Here is a 20,848-nt window from a genome sequence, read left to right as displayed (position 1 = left end):
CACCGGTTGTCATGTACGAATTATTCTTTTATTGTTTTTCTACAATAGATTAATATCATAACGTTTAGCACTTTACAATTAACTTTCATTTTTCTGCACCTAAACTATTCAACCTCTGCAAACTTTATATCCTTTCTTTCCTATTTTATTTCCTATTTTTATATTGTTCACTTTCTGTTTTCTCCATTTTGAAAATAAAACTCTATCAATTTCTATTTAAAACAATATTTAATACAATAAATCTTTTATCCAAACGCACTTTATCTAACCCCAGTCGCTCTCTTTTATTTTCTAATATCACATACATCATAATTATTTTGGGATTTATAAAAATCTCTCGATACTTTTAATTATTTGAAACAACTTTTCCATGCACTTCGACCGTTCCCCGTCCATATCTTTCGTTCAGTTTGTTTTTCATTCTCCACTTCCCTTTTGTCTTTACTTCATTGTCTTTCTGTTGTTCCTAAATAATATTTAGCAATCAAAGTTACTTAACACAATCGTATTAACTCATTAACCAAAATAAGCACGTACTTAGGACTTCAAAGGACGGGAGCACCATAGAAATGAAAATGGTTTACGGCACGAAAGAAATCACTATAAACTTGCTAAAATACTATTCGTAATGCTTTATCTCTACTAAGTAAAGAAGCAGTTTTACGTAAAATTAATTTTAATGATATCATAGAACAATTTTCATCTCTCTCTCTCTCTCTCTCTCTCTATATATATATATATATATATATATATATATATATATATATAAGAAGACTTTCAAATATAAATAAAGTAGAAGTATACAAAAATAAACGTTATTTTCCATCTTATAAATTTCCTTTCCTTTCGAAAAATGAATATTTATTTCATGATTTATTATCGTTTACATTTTGAATTATTTTTGTTCGCATTTTGAACTATTTACACATACTTGAGGACACCAAAACCTTTTAAGTGCTTAGGGCATCTATGGGTTTTAATCCGACCCTGGTTTTACCTAAGCTAATTTTATGAATTCTCTACAAGTACTACAAACTACATATTCGCTTTAAAATATTTTCTGGTTTACCAACAGCGCTAAAGTCACATGAATAAGTAAAGAATATTCTCTCTTGAATCACCACTACTTAACGATTGAAAAGATGAAATTGGGGGCCGTATTAGGGAAGTTCAGCTTCTATTAAATATTATATCACTCTATGCTTTGCAGTAGTTTTTCTCGTGTTTGTAAGCATTAACGTGCATTCCCTCACTTATTGTGCATGCATAGTTCACGCCAGCGTGTGTGTGTAGATATATGCATGTATGTATGTATGTATGTATGTATATATATATATATATATATATATATATATACATACATACACACATATGCACATATACATACACATATATATATATATGTATATAAATATATATACACACATATATATATGTATACATATATATATATATACATATATATATATAATATATATATATATACATACATACATATATATATGCATATATATAAATATATATGTATGTATTATGGTATTATGTATATACGCATGTGCGTATGTATGCCTCTATATATATTCACATTGACTGCACATTTCGTAGTTTTCTATGCATATAGATGGATATCTATTTTTTTTATTATTTATATATAACATGATGTCCTTTTTGGAAATGTTTATAGCATGAACTAAAGCGCTCGAAAATGAAAGGAAAGTTTCTTTTCTCTTTATAGAGACATACACAGGACTCGCTATACAAGTGTGACACGAGTTCGTTACAACTTCTGACCCCAAACGCCTTCAACTCCATTGATATCTACACAACGACATTGAATATGGCACCCAGAAATCGCGTGACACATACTTTATAAACAACAACAGTAAAATAATAATAATAATAATAATAATAACAACAACAACAACAATAGCAATGATAATAATAATAATAGCAGCAGTAGTGGTAGTGGTGGTGGTGGTGGTGGTGGAGTGGTAGTGGTAGTGGTGGTGGTAGTAGTAGTAGTAGTAGTAGTAGTAGTATTATTATTATTATTATTATTAGTAGTAGTAGTGGATCGAAACAAACATGGAAAATAAGAGAAGGAAAACGAAAAAGAATTTAGGAAGACAGCCTCTTTTATATTTCTTTTTTGTCCCCTTATCTCAACCAACTTTCCCCTTATCTTCCAGTATACACGGTACACGTATATGTGTATGCGAGTGCTTATGTATATATATATATATATATATATATATATATATATATATATATATATATATATATATACATATATATATATATATATATACATATATATACACATACATACAAAAATACACACGCGCTCGCGCACACACACATACGCACAAACACATATTTGCATGTATGTATATGCATGTGTGTGTGTCTATCGTGGTATGAATACTTCTGTGTGGGTATTTTTATATCTGTGTATATATGTAAGTATATAGAATGTATATCGCTGGTTATGTTGATTAGTACATATATATATATAAGTATCTATATACCAGTATATTCTTGTCTCTGTATAGGTAAATGCGTTTATATGTATCTACACATATACGTACGTACGTACGTTTGTATGTATATGCACGTGCGTACGTATGTGTGTGTGTGTATGTATGTATTATGTATTATGTATGTATGTTTGTATGTACGTATGCATGTATGTATGTATGTATGTATGTATGTATGTATGTATGTATGTGTATGTAGTTATGTAGTCATGCATGAATGCACGCATGCTTGAGTGTGTGAGTGCGCACATTGCAGTTTCCCAGCTAATTTGTGAAACGAATCAGAAGTAACAAGTTATAGAAGCAGGGGATCAAATATTGACCGATTTTTTAGTAATTATCTCTATCCGAGACGAAACTCTATCCTAGCAACTAGTAGCCACCCGTTGCTTAAAAAAATACCCATACATCAGCAACAAGAACAACAAAAACAACGACAAAAGAAAGAGATAACAAACGTATATAAAGAGAACGAAATTCCATGTTCCTTAACGTGACTCACGCCTTTCTAACCATCTCCATCATGTATGACCACACTTAACCCCAACTCTAATTCTATCCTCCTTAACAGTAACCTTAGCACTACCCCCACCAGCATCCTAAAACCTTGCCTTCATTGCACACGCATATTTCTTTGTCTTCTTTTTCTCTCACTTCACACCATCTTCACTTTTTACTTCAGTCGTCTCCCGCCGCTTCACACGCTATACATACCTTTACACACCTCATCCCTTCTACTCGTCTAACCCAAACCCATCTTGTTTCCCACCCACTGCTTCTCAACACTTACACACACACACGCTACTCTCCATCACTGATACCAATTGCCATCACCACCGCAACCGGCACCACCACTACCACCAACCCGCACTTCATTACTAGCTCCACCTTTCTCTATCGGTTCAATCCCCTCTATTTGAAGTCCTAGACAACACCACTATCATCTACGCGTTACACCAGACATCAGACGACGGTAGCACCACCCCCGCCGCTACCTCAACCATCATCATCAATAACCATGCCCACCACCACCACACTCGCCAGCACCAGCACCAAAACCCACGACTACGACCACCACGACCACCACCACAACAACAACAACTACCACTACCAACACACCACCACCACTACTACTACTACTACTACTACTACTACTACTACTACTACTACTACCACTACTACCACAGCCAATCCCACTCCATCACTTTAGATCCACTGACGGCCATCACCAACAGTACTTACTATCTATCACCTATGATCCATTCACTATATCATACCCGCAGACCGCGGTGACCCACGCCATCATCACTATCTCCACCACCACAACCACCACTACTACCATCACCACCACCACCACCACCACCACCACCACCATCAACCTCGTCATCATGTCAATGACAAAACGAGGGTGTCTGACTGTCATAATTTTCACCACATGCTAGTGTAAAGCTTGCTAATTGCTTTGACATATGCAATTAGCTTTGCTGGTCAGGGTTTTTGTGTTTTTGTCTTGTACCTTTTTTCTATCTCACTTGTGTGTATGTGTATGTGTGTGTGTGTATCTGCATCTATTTGTCTATTTGTAAAAGAGTGTATGTCTTTGAAACTGTGCGTATATATTCATATGTATTTATTTTTGTTTATGTTGTTATAGTTGTCGACACGCTGAGCCATCACTCCAGGTTTACAGTGTTGCAATCAAGTACGGTCCAGTGAACAGCCAGAGCAGTAGCGGTAGTGGTGGTGTCAGTAGTAGTAGTAGTAGTAGTAGTAGTAGTAGTAGTAGTAGTAGTAGTAGTAGTAGTAGTAGTGGTAGTAGTGGTAGTAGTAGTAGTAGTAGTAGTAGTAGTAGTAGTAGTAGTAGTAGAGGTGGTGGTATAGTCGTAGAATTAAAGGTCATAGCAGTTGTGATTGTGGTAGCTTTAGTATTATGGTTGTGGTGGTAGTGGTGGTTGTCGTCGTCATCGTGTTGAATTCGATAGCGGTAGCAGTGTTGTTGTTGTCGTTTTCTTCTTCTTCTTCTTCTTCTTCTTCTCCTTCTTTTCCTCCTCCATCTTTTCTTCTTTTTCTTCTTCCTCTTGTTAGTAGTGGTATTAACGGTGATAGTGTTAGTGATTTTGTAGCTGGTGGTGATGATGAACAGAAAGAGGAGGATGTGATGGTGGTGGCAGAGTGTCAGTGAGGTGATGTTGGTTACAGTAATGATGGTAGTAGTAGTAGTCGTCGTCGTCGTTGTATTATTATTATTAATATTATTATTATTATTATTATTATTGTTATTATTATTATTATTATTATTATTATTATTATTATTAGTAGTAGTAGTAGTAGTAGTAGTAGTAGTAGTAGTAGTAGTAGTAGTAGTAGTAATGTAGGTGGTAGGTGCAGCCTTGTTGGTGGGGATAAGCAACCTTGCCTATCGAAGAACACACGTAGGAACTTTAACAACCAACAGTTACAACAACAAACTCTAAGAAGCAGAATAAGTCATAACGCAAAACAATGACTGCAGAACTGCTTACCGGATCTTGTTAAAGTCTTTCCAACTAATTTAGTTATTTCAAATTTTCAGCTGAATAATTTCAAAAAAACTATCATTTCGATGTAATTTTGCGTGTTGATGACGAAAATTAATTCATATTACCCTAGAAATTCATAATAAAAGAAATTACAAAGAGAAAATTTTAAATAACAAAGGGAAAGTGTAAAATATTTCAAGTGGTTGGAAGAAATTTAACAAGCTTCTCGCAACCCTAGTAACAAGACTGACAGGAGTGGCTGTGTGGTAAGTAGCTTGTTTACCATCCACATGGTTCCGGGTTCAGTCCCACTGCGTGGTACCTTGGGCAAGTGTCTTCTACTATAGCCTTATGACCAAAGCCTTATGAGTGGATTTGGTAGACGGAAACTGAAAGAAGCCCGTCGTATATATGTATATGCATATATGTGTTTGTGCGTGCTTGTCTGTGTTTGTCCCCCCAACATCGCTTGACAGCCGATGCTGGTGTGTTTACGTTCCCGTAACTTAGCGGTTCGGCAAAAAGAGACCGATGAAATAAGTACTAGGCTTACAAAGAATAACTCCTCGGGTCGATTTGATCGACTAAAAGGTGTTGCTCCAGCATGGCCACATCACATGACTGAAACAAGTAAAAGAGTAAAAGAGTAATTATATTTTTCTCACTTATTACTCGCTCGTTTTCTTAAAGCAACAACGACTCAACGAAAGAGTCTCAATGGCAGGTATGTCAACCTTGTTTATGTTTACGACCGGACTGAACAATAAACAAGTTCTCATATGGAGGATAGGAACAATTATTCCGTAACAACTAACGTATAATGTAGACCGAAATAAAGGGATAAAAGGGCCAGTATACATTATAGTAATTCTGAGCGCATGCCACCGATATGTGTGTGTGTGCATACATACTTTTATGAATTCTCCCTACACGCGTGAGTGTATTGGTAGACGAAACTGAAAGAAGCCGTCGTATATCTGTATATATATGTATAGATATTGTATGTAATATATATATGTATATATATATATATATGTATATATAAATATGTATATATATATATATAATATATATATATGTGTGTGTGTGTGTGTGGTGTGTGTGTGTGTGGTGTGTGTGTGTGTGGTGTGTGTGTTTTGTTTGTGTGTCTGTGTTTGTCCCCCAGACATCGCTTGACAACAGATAGGAGTGTGTTTACGTTCCCGTAACTTAGCGGTTCGGCAAAAAGAGACCGATAGAATAAGTACTAGGCATCCAAAGAATAAGGCCTGAGGTCAATTTGCTCGACTAAAGGCGGTGCTCCAGCATGGCCGCATTCCAGTGACTGAAACAAATAAAAGAGTAAAAGAATAAAGGGTATATATAATATATATATATATATAATATATATATATATATATAATGAGACAAGAACGCAAAACATCCGGACAGTTAGGTGATACAAAAATTGGACAACAAAACGTCCAGATAGACGATACAAAGAAAACAAGGACGGGTCATTCGGGGTTTTCTTTCCTCAGTCAAGTATTAGATTATCTTCGCAATTTCGGCTGAATTATACTTGAGATTGCTCCAATCTGGCCAACCTCAAGGAAAAACTAAGCTAAGAGCATTAGATTCCGTGGAAGAAAGCAGCGAATGTATACAAAACAAGGACGGGAAAAAACGGACGATGTTACACAAATACAATAAAAATAATAACAGAACATAACAACAGGTGTCTATATATATATATGTTACAGAATATTTGGCTTAGGCATTGCGAGACTAACGAACCTGATATAGAACTCAAAATACTTAAGCTTCTGAACTAAGCTTTAGTTGAGTAATAAGAACATGGCATGGTAATAAGAACATGACATGACAAAGAAAATTAAACGACTATCTTATGAAGATAATAAGTTCATAAGATAAATCGTTTATTCCTTTGTCATCTCATCTTCTTTTTACAGAATATGGTAATATTTAACTAATAAAAAAATTTGCTTATAAAAATTGACCCGGGGCCCATATTAAACATTACCGGGATCCTTTTGATTCGACACCGTAAAGGAATCCGTCCGACTGCTAGAATTAGCAACCAAATCTCATTCAGCTTCACCCTGCCGTATTCCCTGAAAGCTAACCTGAGCCTACACAGCCATAGAATAAAAATAAGCCTTAAAAACAAAAGACGCTCGGAAGGGAACACTAATCAAACGAATAAAATAATAAGAGAGAAAATGACATAAAACACTCAGGTCAACATAAAGTTGTTAAAAAATTCCAAGGCGATTGTTTAGCAGAAAAAAAATAAATAAAGATGTCGAAAAAGCATAAGCATTGCCGCATAAAATTCTCTCATAATTAGCAATCAACTGAAATTTAAAATTCTTGCTTATATACACATCGAATTACATAGCAAAGCATAACTTAGTACATATCCAAAAACATTCTGTCCTTTACTTTACTAATTCTGCAATTCACCGTCATGCGTCAAGCATGAAGAATATATGTGTGCTTTCATCTACGTCGCCAACGAGTTACAAGCCAACCTCAAGTGCCTTCAGATTATAGCCAACTGTTTTACAGAAAAGACATACTGGTCAGTCTATAGAATCTAAGGTATACAAAAATGATAATAAAGCACGAGACAGTAAAGACTGAAACGTTATTGTCCACAGAAGAGCTCGATCAGATTTAATCTGACGCTAAACAACAAGATCAAAGTCATAATATTATATTTGGTTGTCCGGAAAGTTCGTGCCGATCTATATTAGCTTACCTTTCGATTTATTTTAGAACATGGTTGAGTCCATAAAATAGGATTTTACTACACCTCCATTTAGAGCATAGTTTAAGCTATCTTTTCGTGGAAGAAGGTTTATGTTCTTATAACCTGTGTTAATTCTGTAACCCTTTAAAATGGAAGATAAGAAAGTTCATTTTCGGCACTTGATGCTTTGGGAACCGACAAAAAAATTGGCTGCAGCTCGGCTGGGAATGTGTTACCCCCAACCTCCATATTCACCAGATATTGCTCCTTCGGATTTCCACTTATTCAGGTCTCTGTAGAATAGTCTTAATAGTAAAAATTTCAAATGAATTCTTTGCCATGAAACCACCTCAATTCTGGGGGTTTTCAAGTTAAAGGAAAGATGGAGACGCATTGTGCAAGAAAGTGGTTCATATTTGGTTGATTAAAAATGTAATGGCAAGTATTTATGGACGTTTTTCTTTCCTTTAAAAATTAGCACAAACTTTCCGGACAACCCAATACATATCCCAACAACAAAACTACATCACAAAACAAGAAAAAATATAAACCCATATTCCTAACAAAATTTTCTTGATCTTTAACTTCCTTATACCAGAAAAACGAAAGGGACATGGAAAAGCATCATTAGGCTATGTACGTGCCTTCTGACCTTGCTGCCACAATGTACAGAAATAGAATGCAACATACATTGGGGCTTTGTAGCTAATTGTAGGCCAGCAAAGTTTATGCAAAGGATCATAGATGTTTCAACTGTGACCATCCTATTTTTTATCCACCAAAGAGTAATCTAAATAAAACCTTTTTCTTTTTCTTTTTTTTTAGGGTGGGGGTGGGGTGTCATGCTTTGTTTCAAAAAAATATTTAGCTGCTTTCTTTAGCAGGTTGAACGAAAACAGAGTTAACAGTTGACTCGTTAGTGACGAAAGTGTTGGGTGTGATGATGATTCAGACAGAGCACACGTTGAAGTAGATGAAGAATGATGATAATGGATGTGGTGATGTGTCAAGCGACAATCTAATATCAGTTTACACAGATTAAAAAAAAATGTAAATGGTTTAAGATAACAGTTGTTTGTCTAACCTGTGTTAACTGGTTCAAGTACTAATAACACGGGGCAGCTTTGTTGTTATATTTTCACTCATGTGGATTTCTTGTTGGCTGGTGAGAGAAGAAGCATATATTTATATGTGTGGTGTGTATGTGTATATATGTGCGTATATTTTTGTGTGTTTAAAGCATATATATATTATACAGACATACATCTGTGTGTACATCCACACACACACACACACACACACACACATATATATATATATATATATATATATATATAGATAGATAGATAGATATATAGATAGATAGATAGATAGATGATAGATAATATACACATATATATATATATACATATACATATATATATATATATTATAATATATATATATATATATATATATATATATATATATATATATATAGAGAAGAGAGAGAGAGGAAGAGAGAGAGAAGAAAACTTGTTCTTGGAAGAGGATGCGTGTCGTTCAATCATATAATAGTATAAATCTCTCTCTATATAAAAGGCAGATTGTCTGTCTATGTGTCTGTCAGTTTGTACCCTCACCCTGACCACGACTTTCAACCGATTCTGATGAAACTTGACACACACATAGCCCAATGTCATAATTCAAAACTAACGCAGTTCCCCCAGTTCTGAAAAAATTCGATAAATTCGACATGGGGTCGAGAATCTAAGCTTTTCATATGCAACACATTTTCTGTTGTAGTTTTGCAATCGATTTTCACCAAACTCATGGTGAACCTTAATGTTATCATAAGAAACTTAATTCTGACGTTAGTTTCCATGCAATACCTTACCATCAGAAAAAATCGATAAAATCATGCCATTTTGGGAAATCGCGTTCAAATTCAAGATGACATATTTTCGACAATATCTTTAACAAATTGGCGGGAATTTTTTTTAAATTCACAGCGAGCATCATGTATGCTCCAAGGAGCTATATGGCCCTTTTTATTCCAATAGGATACTTTATTACTGGAAAAAAATCGGTTAATTAAATCATATGTGGCACACATAGCAAACCATAGACTGTCTAAGATAATGAACCACGACCGCTTCCAGACCAGCGCATAGCCTACAACACCATCGTAGACTCTGTCAGGCAGCAACGTGGGGGCATTTACTTCCTTGACGCACCTGGCGGCACTGGCAAAACCTTCGTCACGAAACTGATTCTGGCGGAGGTCAGACGCAACACGGACATTGCCCTGGCTGTAGCTTCCTCTGGTTTCGCGGCCACGTTGCTTCCGGGTGGCAGAACCGCCCACTCTGCCTTTAGACTCCCGCTCGATCACCTATCACCAACATCGCCAAGAACTCAAAACAGGCCGACATTCTGCGCAGATGCAAACTCATCGTATGAGACGAGTGCACTATGGCACACAAAGGCGCCCTTGAGGCACTGGACAGGTCCCTGCAAGATATCAGAGACTCTACGGTCCCCATGGGAGGATTGACTTTACTTCTTTCAGGAGACTTCAGGCAGACTCTACCTGTTATTCCAAAAGTAACCTGTGCCGATGCTGTGCGCGCGTGCCTTAAGTCGTCAGCTCTTTGGGCATATGTGCGGCCCTTGCACCTCCAAACTAACATGCGCGCGCAGTTGATTGGTGACAGCGGATCTGCTGCATTCTCCAGGGACCTTTCATCGCTCGGTGAAAATAGGATGCCCGCTGATGCGGACGGCTGCGTTCAATTGGACTCACTTTGCACCACTGTCGACACCCCTGCTAGCCTCCGGGACGCTGTCTTCCACGACCTACAAAACAATTTATGCGACCTAAAATGGCTGGCAGGCAGAGCTATTCTCGCACCCAAAAATACAACCGTTAACTCCATCAATATACAGCTACTTGAAGCTATTCCTGGTGATGCCCACGTCTACAAATCTATAGATAGGGCAGCAGACACCACCGAGCTTGCCAATCATCCTGTTGAATTCCTGAATTCACTTGAACCGCCAGGCCTGCCGCTACACATCTTGAAGTTAAAAGTCGGTGCGCCCATTATGCTCATCAGGAATTTGGTTCCACCTAAACAGTGCAACGGCACACGTCTGGTTGTGAAACATTTGGCACCACATTTAATAACGACCACAATACTTACCGGTTGTGGGAAGGGAGAGGACGTCTTCATTCCATGCATGCACCTTCAACCGTCGGGCGCTGACCTACCAATCCACTTCAAGCGTTCTCAGTTTCCTGTAAAACTCTGCTTCGCAATGTCCATCAATAAATCCCAAGGCCAAACGCTACAAGTCGCTGGGTTACATTTAGGCAAACAGTGCTTCGCCCACGGTCAACTCTACGTGGGCTGTTCACGCGTTGGGAGGCGCAATGATGTTTTCATATCAAACAGGAAGGGCTGCTAAGCCTAAACGAAGTTGTGGTGGAGAACGCATATATATATATATATATATATATATATCGAACGTCACGCATCCATTTCCAAGTAAGTTTTATCGTAATAATTCTGATACGACACTATTCTATCAATATCTCTATTTCTCTCTCTCTCTCTCTCTCTCTCTCTCCTCTCTCTCTCTCTCTCTCGCCTACTCTCCTTCTCTCCCTCTCTCTTCCTCTTTCTATATTTTTTTTTCTGTCTCACCCTTTCTTTAATTCTTCACCTCCTGCTTCAGCTATAATGGATAGTACGCGTTTTTGTCTGTCTCCTGTCAAAGCTCGTTACTCCAGCATTCACCGCTTCGCCTCGTTATGGTTTAACACCTCTTACCGTTTGTTTTAACTGTTCTGTTTTTGTTATCAACTTTGACCCTCCGCAAATCCCAAATTTTATTTAATTTGCTTTGTTTTGACGAAGACTCATCTTGTCCTAACGCTCGAAATGCGGAGTAGATAAAACAGTGGACAACATGAAGGGATTGTTCTTTATGTTACTTGTCTCGTTTTTTTTATTTGTTTCTTTCATTGTTCGCAAAAAGTTCGTTTTCCATGTTGTTTTTATTTCATGTTCTCGCTTCTCATGGTGTTTACGTTTTTGACGTCCTGTACCTATATAAGCATGTGTATATACGTATATATGTACGTAAGTACATGTATGTACGAATGTATATATGCATATATATATTATTTATTTTATTTGATATACAATATAATGGCATACAATGTTTGAGGAGGTAAATGAGTGTATCTGCATAAACATGTGTTTGAATAATACATTTAAAAATGCAGTATGAGCCAACAGGTACAAAGTTTGCTTTGCAAACGCAAGGTCGTATGTTCGATGTTTCTGGATGTTAACTTTTGGAAACGCTATTTTCTGCAACATGAAATTAATCTATTCTCTATGTGTAAAATCATTCGATGCATATAGCAAAAGTGTCACGAACAAATTTGGTAATTAATTTTCATAATTAAGGCAAACGACAAAAAGAAGGAAACTAAAAGGGATGAACGTGCATAAATTTACACTATTTACATTATTTACAGTATTTATATTTGTCATCATCTCGTTTGTTGTTAACACAACGTTTTAGCTAATATACCCTCCAGCCTTCATTAGGTGTCTAGGGGAAATTTCGAACCTGGGTTCTCATTCCTAAGATATTTTTCGATGTTCTTCTTCTTCTTCTTCTTCTTCTTCTTCGTCTTCTTCTTCTTCTTCTTCTTCTTCTTTTCTTCTTTTCTTCTTCTTATCTTCTTATTATTATTATTATTATTATTATTATTATTATTATTATTATTATTATTGAGTGAGAGAACAGTGCATGCCATCAAAGTGACACTGGGGTAAAATATACGAAGCCCAGTATACCCATCACGACTACTCGTCTGATAAGGGTACACCAGGCACATACATCACAACCATATGTGCGCGACATGGTGATCTCAAACAGCGCATAACCTTGCAGGTGGGCCCAGTTAGAATTTTCTTCTGGTCGAGTAGCCCATCCTGCTCAAAAGGTCCCTGAATAAGGATTGTTTAAGGATGTTGAACGAATCACCAATGTTTCCAATGGTGAATTATCCAAACCTCTAAGAATTTCTCTCAACACATGGCTATGATGCTCCTTCACTACTTCTGCTCATGATCAGAGTTGCCCATATCGTCAGCCACTAAGGGACATGGTCAACTGGTTAAGGTTAAACAACTGACAAGCAAATCTGTGGTATTGAGCAGAATATTTGCTGTAGCCCATCTTTTATACCAAGACAAAAACAATTCCAATCAGTTAAGATCGGAAGCCATGAGAGCCACTGTCCAGTACTGCATCATCATCTTATTATTATTATTATTATTATTATTATTATTATTATTATTATTATTATTATTATTATTAGAGAGAAGATTCTCTGCATTATCAATTAAGAGGACCGCAATAAACGACTGCTCCATTTCCTCTTTTTGTATTTTACCCAAATGGAAAAAAAACTTAAGTTGACGTTTGGATGCATTTGAACTCACAACTTAAAATTGTCTAAGTAAATATCGCAAGATTTGTTCAGCGATTTTGCCCAAACGATCAACTTTATAATAGGACTTAACAATATAAGTGACAAAGCATAAACAACAATCAAAACGGCGCCAAAACAATAACAATAGCATATTAGTAACAACAACAACAACAACAATAGCAATAGTAAGTATAAAAACGGCGCTGGTTTACTGAGTGCATCAATGTTGGATCTCTGATTAGAAAACTGATTCGTTGTCCCCAAGAGTGATGTTTGACATACCGTTCATGACATTCTGCTAACAGGCAGCGTGTTGTATGGAGATATATCGCAATGATAGATAAGAGATATATATCATAGATCGTTAAGACGTGAAGTTTCGTGGAGCAGTGTAGCTCGATCAAAAGTATATATTATATAGTAAACTTGGCTGAGGGCATTGTGTGAAAGGTTGAGCGTGCGCTATCTTTATTTTACCCAAACTACACACACGCACACCTAGCATGTATGTATGTATGAATATCTGATAAATATGTCTGTGTGTCTATGTATATATATATATATATATATATAGCGTTACATAAGGATGTAATATTAGGTATAAAGCACAAGAACATTTACTGTTGAAACACATATTCTGGAATATACAATTATCGTGTGCTTAAGGTGTATACCCCCACACAAATACATATACATTTGTGTGTGAATGTGCGTGTGTGTGTGTGTGTATGTGTGTGTGTGTGCGTGCGTGTGTGTCACTTGCAACTCTTTGGCAGGATAGATAATCAAAACTTTTAGGCATCGTTGTCTAAGAGACAAACGATCAAATTTATACTGTTTTTATGGTGGGGAAATATTTTAGATATCATGACCATTTTTCAAGTTAACATTCGATAGGGACACTGTTACACTGAAAACGGTAGAGAAACTGTCTTTACAGAAGTTTCATTTACTGAGAAGTGTGTATTTACTAAGTTTAGAGGTGTTTTTAAGGTAACCAAAAATTGCATACTCACGTTATCCGTTTTTACATCTGGTACTGTTGTAACTTTTGTTGTTGATATATGTTAGCTTATTGTTAGATTGTATAAGTTCATAATGATGGTAGTCTTTGTTGTTAAATAATGGTTCATCGTACGAGATGTTACATAACTTGAGACTGGTGCTTTTAGAGAGACTCTTCAAGAAACCGAACCTGTTGTTTTAGCTATTATAGACGTACTGTAGGATTCTGTTCTGTTATTTAGAGCGTGGTATTAGGAAGTGTTTAAGTATACTGAGATATCGAGTTATTAATCTATAGTTAAACTACCAACTACTAAGAGGTTAAAAACAATGCGTATTAATTAAATACACATTCGCATAATTCAGCTGAGTTAACAGCGCCCATGTTGACGCTAAATGGAGACTCATTATTTTTCTCGAACAACCCATTTGCAAAGAATACTACAGATTTTCTACTGAGCATAATTGGGATGTGGTTTCTGGTGAAATTTAATGCTGACTGGAATAAGATTTGACGAGTGAGACATAATAATTTACAATACAGAAGTGGTTCAATTTGTATTATTATCAATGTCATTGTACCAATTTATAATTGACACACTGTGGTTTCATTGTGTTCATTTCTAAAAATTTTGATGGTGATTATATAAAAAAAAAAAATTGCCAGTACTTTGGCTGCAATCTCCTTTCTGAATTAAAGTAATATGAGTTATTGTCATTGATTTGTTTTATAACCTGGGGATAAAACAGAACTGTTTAATAAGAATTTGCTTCATAAAATTTATTTGCTTTGTGTTTGTCATAAAATTATTTTAAAGTTTTAGTTTATGTTAAAGACACATGGAAGTTATTGTGGACGTGATTATATTTTCTTTCATTTAGCTGTTTATTTTTACTACTTAGAAAATTTTTTTAGATGTGATTACAGTAATTTGTAAGAAAGGAAAGATTATATAGCTGTAGAATCAAATTCTTGTTCCAGAAGTGTCACCGATTCTACAATAAAAAACGAAAAAATAAATTTTCCAACGCTTTTTTACGTAAAATTTTCAGTTTTACTAACCAGATATTTCGTGTAAGCCAAATAACCTTATAAATAATTCAATATGCAGTTTTCTGAACTTGTCCTCCGTTTCTGACTGTCATATATATATATATATATATATATATATATATATATATATATAATTTCAACAATTGAGGGTAAAATTAATTAATTAATTAATCAATTTCACCAAGTATTCAGTATGCAAAGGGACCATTTAAGGCAAATTCAAATTATTACATTATATAAAAGGGCTTAGTAAAATAAATTACTTTGCCGCATACTGAACTCGTTAGAAATAGCAGCTAAAAAAACTATTTCTAACACTTAAGAAAACCTCTCTCATATAGTGCTTGCTCAATTCAACCCAAGAAAGTATGAGGGTAGAGACATTAAAAATCAAATGCAAATTGCATTTGATTTTTTAATGTCTCTACCCTCATACTTTCTTGGGTTGAATTGAGCAAGCACTATATGAGAGAGTTTTCTTTAAGTGTTAGAAATAGTTTTTTTAGCTGCTATTTCTAACGAGTTCAGTATGCGGCAAAGTAATTTATTTTACTAAGCCCTTTTATATAATGTAATATATATATATATATATATATATATATAGGCGCAGGTATGACTGTATGGATAAGCGCAGGCGTAGCTGCGTGGTAAGAAGCTTGCTTCCCAGTTCACTCACACCGCGTGGTATCTTGGGCCATTGTTGACCAAGGGTTGACCAAGGCCTTGCGTGGATTTAGCAAATGGAATCTGAAAGAAGCCAGCCGTATATATGTCGTTTCTCCACCGTCGCTTAAAAACTGGCGTCGGAAAGTTTACGTCCACGTAACTTAGCGGCTCGTCAAAATAGATAGATATAGCAAGTGCTGGGGTCGATTAGTTCCACTGAAATTCTCCAAAGTGGTGCTCTAATAAAGTTGTAGTCTAACGACTGAAGCAAGTAAGACATAGTAAATAAAAGATACTGTTATGTAAAACATACCTATACACGCACAGATATATACACACATTTGTACATGTATACATATTACAAATGTTTACCACTGTTTTTGTATATGTTTTCGACATACGTTCACGAGAATTAAAGTAAGACAGTTGCTCTACTGGTGAGATCGTGTATGCTTGTTCAGAGATTAAAAATAAATTGGTGTGTTTTAGTTAACGGCTTACCACTTGTGGAGAATTCGTAAGATTATCTCCTCATTTGGAGTCGATCGTAATTACCGCTTCGTATCTGGAAAGGATGATAACTTTAATCAATGTAATGTATGTTATATACCGTCATTCGTCTTTGTTGCTTAGATGAATGCCACTGGCCACATTACAGTTATTTGTCTTAGTTTATTGTCATTAGATCTATCCATCTTTCTTTCTGTTTCTCGGTCTCTCCCTGTCTTTCTCTCTCCTTTTGCCTCACTCTCTCTCTCTCTCTCTGTCCCTATCACCCTCTATCCCCCTATGCCTCCCTCTTTCTCTCTCAGAGTCTCTAAGTCTATATCTATATTTATCATCTCTCTATATATACGTGTGTGTTTGTTTGCTCGTGGGTGCATGCGTGCTTGTTTGTGCGTGAGTGCGTGCGTGCGTATGGGTGTATGTGCGCGCGCGCGAATTGTTAGCACTGCCGCGTCATCAGAACTTTTGATCCGTTTGCTTCAGAGAAAGATCGTTAATTCCACTTTAGAGGCTTTGTTTACCAATACTTGCTGGTATTTTTAGGTGTGTTTTATTTCTCCTTTCTCCCAAATATATGAATATATTGCAAGCGAGAGTTGTCGACCAATCTAATGCAACAACTAATAACGTAATGCTGTTAATATATTTTATAACAGAGCGAAATATATAAGAAACTGGGAAGAGTGTTCTGAAGTCATTAGTTGATTGGGGAATGACTTCAAAAATAGAGAATCGATTTAATCCCTGTGAAGTCGCAAACCACCAAAGCTATCACCACCACGACAAACACTACCGATGACGCCACTACTTCACCTTTACGATGGCCACCACCTCCATCATCAACACCACCTCCACCATCACTACCACCACTACTATCAATACCAACACTGTCTCTTCCAATATCATCGTGAATACTAATACAGAGAGATTGTATTAAAGAAAGAGTCGCAATTTGATCACACTAATCTTTTGTTGTAACAATGGTTTAAGCTTCAAGGTATGGCGCCCAGCGTCATTAGTCGTGAGTTCAATTCACAGGCCGGGCGGCATGTTCTAATTTCGAAAAAGCACTTGATTACATATTTCCATTCAACAGAAAACCAATAACAATAATAAAATTGGGTTCAAATTTTAGCACAAGGCCAGCAAGATAGGGGTGGGGCTAAGTCAATAGCATCGACCCCGGTGCTCAACTGGTATTTAGTTTATCGATCCTGAAAGGTTGAAAGGCAAAGTTGACCTCGGCGGAATTTGAACTCAGAACGTAAAGGCAGACGAAATACATATTTCTTTACTACCCACAAGGGGCTAAATACAGAGAGGACAAACAAGGACAGACAAACGGACTAAGTCGATTATATCGACTCCAGTGCGTAACTGGTACATATTTAATCGACCCCGGAAGGATGAAAGGCAAAGTCGACATCGGCGGAATTTGAACTCAGAACGTAGCCGCAGACGAAATGCCTATTTCTTTATTACCCGCAAGGGGCTAAACACAGAGGTGACAAACAAGGACAGACAAACGGATTAAGTCGATTATATCGACCCCAGTGCGTAACTGGTACTTAATTTATCGACCCCGAAAGGATGAAAGGCAAAGTCGACCTCGGCGGAATTTGAACTCAGAACGTAACGGCAAACGAAATACCTATTTCTTTATTATCCACAAGGGGCTAAACACAGAGGGGACAAACAAGGACAGACATAGGTATTAAGTCGATTACATCGACCCCAGTGCGTAACTGGTACTTAATTTATCGACCCCGAATGGATGAAAGGCAAATTCGACCTCGGCGGAATTTGAACTCAGAACGTAACGGCAAACGAAATACCGCTAAGCATTTCGCCCGACGTGCTAACGATTCTGCCACTTCCTTGCTTTAAGTTGACGTAATATTGAGACCTCATTTACTAGTTGTCTCAATTATTCAATGACTCAGAGATCTAAATAAGCTCAATCCTAATGAGCCAGAGGGCTCGAAGAATCAGATGTTGATCTCCCTCAAACAAAAATCCTTTGTCATAGTAACAAAAGCAGCCTGCTGAATAATGTAATACTCGATACGCTGCGCCTAGAATAACAAGAAGATGGTCATAGCTGGAATGGTTCTGATCATAGATCTTATCCAATAACTGACGTGGGGTTCAACAAAAACATTATAACACCTTCAACGGCACAGCCTTCTCTTGCAACACTACCACCGCTGATACTACTCATAAGATCATCACAACAACGAGTACCAACGAATATTTCAACAAGAGCTAACCACTCTCACCACAACACTCTTCCATTGCAGCACCACTACTAACACTGTAACGAACAATGATCACAAACACGATCATCATCACTATCATCACTATCAACACCACACTCCCTATACATTATGACTACCACAACATCACCACAATTTATCCCACATTCACTATCATATCAATCATTGCACACGCCCATTATTACTATCACACCACAATCACAACAATAGCAGTGGGACTGACAACATCACCATCATCACCACTAACATCATTGCCAACATTGTCACTAATAAGCATATATACGCCATTAGTGCTACCAAGACACCAACACTTCTACTACAACATCACCGGCGTCGCCGCCGCGAGCGAGTTCGGCGCCACCACCGCTGCCGCCTCCACAATAACAACTACAACAAAAAATATTATAGCATACGGCCATTTTCTGGTTGCAGCCATCACCATGACGACCATGTGTTTTGATCGTTGATGGCGAACAGTCACGGGTGAACAGATCTTTCATTTTGACAGCCAGATGGAGCCATATCAAATATGTGTATGTATGTATATAGAAACATATAAAATAATCAAACACACATCATTATACACGCATACGTAGATACATCTCATACATATATGCAAATATATATATATATATATATACACCATACACACACACACACACACGTGTGTGAGTATGTATATATATGTATAAATATACACATGCATAAATATGTATATAGTACTACATGTGTATGAGTGTCTGTCTATATATATATATATATATATAATGATATATTAATATATATATATAATCTATATATATATATATATATTATAGAATATATATTACACATACAAATACATAGATATGTATATATCAATACATGATATGAGTGTTCTGGTTGTATATATATATATCCGTATATATTTATACACATGCACAGAAATATACAGTTATATAAATATTTAAATATATATATGTGGGAGTTCGCGTGTGTATCGACGTATAAAATACACACTTTAGACTCACGCAATCCATACATACTTGCATGCATGCATACATCCATACATACACAACCATAAACACCAAAAACAACCACGGCACACACGCTCATGCATATACTAACCTATATACATATTAACAGTGTGCTAGTATACGTGTAACGTTACTAGATTATATCTTATTTTCAGTACATATTATTGCTTATGCTAGCGTATAAACAATAGTCGTATATATAGTATTTCACACCAAACACAACACACACACCACACACACACCACAACACACATATATATATATATATATATATATATATATAATATATATATATAATATTATATATATATATATATCTTGTGTGTGTGTGTGAGAGTATACAATACATAAACATATAGTATGTATAGTTATCTATACCTAGATATATGCATTTGCATATATCCCTATACTACATTCACACACAAACATAAAATAACGTACTTATTGTATATATATGAATATATATATTTATATAGACAGATAGATAGATGCATATAAATATAGCATATATGCTATATATGTATGTATATATATATATATATAATATATATATATATATATATATATATATATATTATCTATATATATATATATATGTATATAGATATATATATACACATACAAATACATAGATATGTATATATCAATACATGAATATGAGTGTCTGTTTGTATATATATATATCCGTATATATTTATACACATGCACAGAAATATACAGTTATATAAATATTTAAATATATATGTGGGAGTTCGCGTGTGTATCGACGTATACAATACACACTTTAGACTCACGCAATCCATACATACTTGCATGCATGCATACATCCATACATACACAACCATAAACACAAAACACACGCACACACACGCTCATGCATATACTTCACCTTATATACATATATAACAGTGTGCTAGTATACGTGTAACGTTACTAGATTATATCTTATTTTCAGTACATATTATTGCTTATGCTAGCGTATAAACAATAGTCGTATATATAGATATTTACACACA

The 20,848-nt window shown here is 35.9% G+C and overlaps 1 long non-coding RNA gene across 1 annotated transcript; it reads left to right on the top strand.

The window, feature by feature from the left end:
* Nucleotides 1–554: 554 nt before the first annotated feature.
* On the top strand, nucleotides 555–20,328 carry LOC118764080. Its single transcript, XR_004999868.1, has 3 exons — nucleotides 555–657; nucleotides 8,517–8,522; nucleotides 20,317–20,328. It is a non-coding gene; the product is annotated as an uncharacterized LOC118764080 (long non-coding RNA).
* Nucleotides 20,329–20,848: the final 520 nt, after the last annotated feature.

This window comes from Octopus sinensis, linkage group LG7 (genome assembly GCF_006345805.1).
Source record: "Octopus sinensis linkage group LG7, ASM634580v1, whole genome shotgun sequence".
In the NCBI taxonomy this organism is placed as follows: domain Eukaryota; kingdom Metazoa; phylum Mollusca; class Cephalopoda; order Octopoda; family Octopodidae; genus Octopus; species Octopus sinensis.
Note: the sequence above shows the minus strand (reverse complement) of the source record. Positions and strands in the feature narration are given on the sequence as shown.